Here is a 1,140-nt window from a genome sequence, read left to right as displayed (position 1 = left end):
TGTTGATTCCCCCACCCAAAGTTTGGGTGATTCCTCCAACCAGGGTTGTAGGTCTTAGAGTATGGATCATGGTTTCGCCTAGATAAATTCCCAATGTAGTTGGCTTGCTCCTGACTACCCTCTGCTTCTTCATTCACTCCTTCTTGGGTTGCTGATGAAGTGGTGATTGCTGCTACTTAGTTCCTCTCCATCTTCTTGGTGAGGTCAGCCAGCTGCTTGGTAATGAGCTTATTTTGGGCCAGCAGAGCATCTATATTGTTTAGCTCCATCACTCCTCTAGTGTTCCCTCTTTTAGAAGCATAGAAATATTCATTTTCTGCTACAGTTTTAATGACATCTATGGCCTCCTCAATGGTCTTCTTCTTGTTCAAAGATCCTCCAGATGAATGGTCTACTGCCTTCTTTGATTCATAAGAAAGGCCTTCATAGAAAATGTGTAGCTGCACCCATTCATTGAACATATCTGGTGGACACCTCCTTGTCAGGTCCTTAAACCTCTCCCATGCTTCATATAGAGTCTCACCATCTTGTTGCCTGAAAGTTTGGACCTCAGCTCTCAGCCTGTTGATTCTTTGGGGAGGATAGAATCTGGCTAAAAATTTGTTCACCACATCTTCCCAAGTTGTCAAACTCTCCTTCGGAAAAGACTCCAGCCACTTGGCTGCCTTATCCTTGAGTGAGAATGGAAATAAGAGCAGTCTATAGGCATCAGGATGAACACCATTAGACTTCACTGTGTCACATATCCTCAGGAAGGTGGTTAGATGTTGATTGGGGTCTTCTTGGACGCCTCCTCCAAATGAACAGTTGTTCTGAACAAGGGTGATGAGTTGTGGTTTTAGTTCAAAATTGTTGGCGTGGATGGTTGGCTTTTGAATGCTACTTCCACAGTTTCCTGGGTTTGGATTGATGTAAGAGCCTAAAACTCTTCTATCCTCCCTATGGTTGTGAGCCTCTTCTTCATGATGGTTTTCCATGTTTTCTTCCATGTTTGGTTCAAAGTATTCCTCCTCTTCCTCAGCACCAACTACTCTTTTTCCTCTTGCTTCCCTCCTTAATCTAAGGAAGGTCCTCTTCGGTTCAGAATCAAAGAAAGTTGAAGTCCCGCTTCTTCTCCCTGTCATACAACCAACAAAGCAC

The 1,140-nt window shown here is 43.9% G+C and overlaps 1 non-coding gene across 1 annotated transcript; it reads left to right on the top strand.

Annotated features, from left to right (window-relative positions):
- Positions 1-456: 456 nt before the first annotated feature.
- On the top strand, positions 457-563 carry LOC148576897 (small nucleolar RNA R71). Its single transcript, XR_015903897.1, has one exon. It is a non-coding gene; the product is annotated as a small nucleolar RNA R71 (small nucleolar RNA).
- The last annotated feature ends 577 nt before the right edge of the window (positions 564-1,140 follow it).

Source organism: Arachis ipaensis, chromosome B1 (genome assembly GCF_059453495.1).
Source record: "Arachis ipaensis isolate K30076 ecotype BB chromosome B1, ASM5945349v1, whole genome shotgun sequence".
NCBI classification, from domain to species: Eukaryota; Viridiplantae; Streptophyta; class Magnoliopsida; order Fabales; family Fabaceae; genus Arachis; species Arachis ipaensis.
The sequence above is the reverse complement of the archived record's forward strand: the minus strand, read 5'-3'. Positions and strand labels throughout refer to the sequence as shown.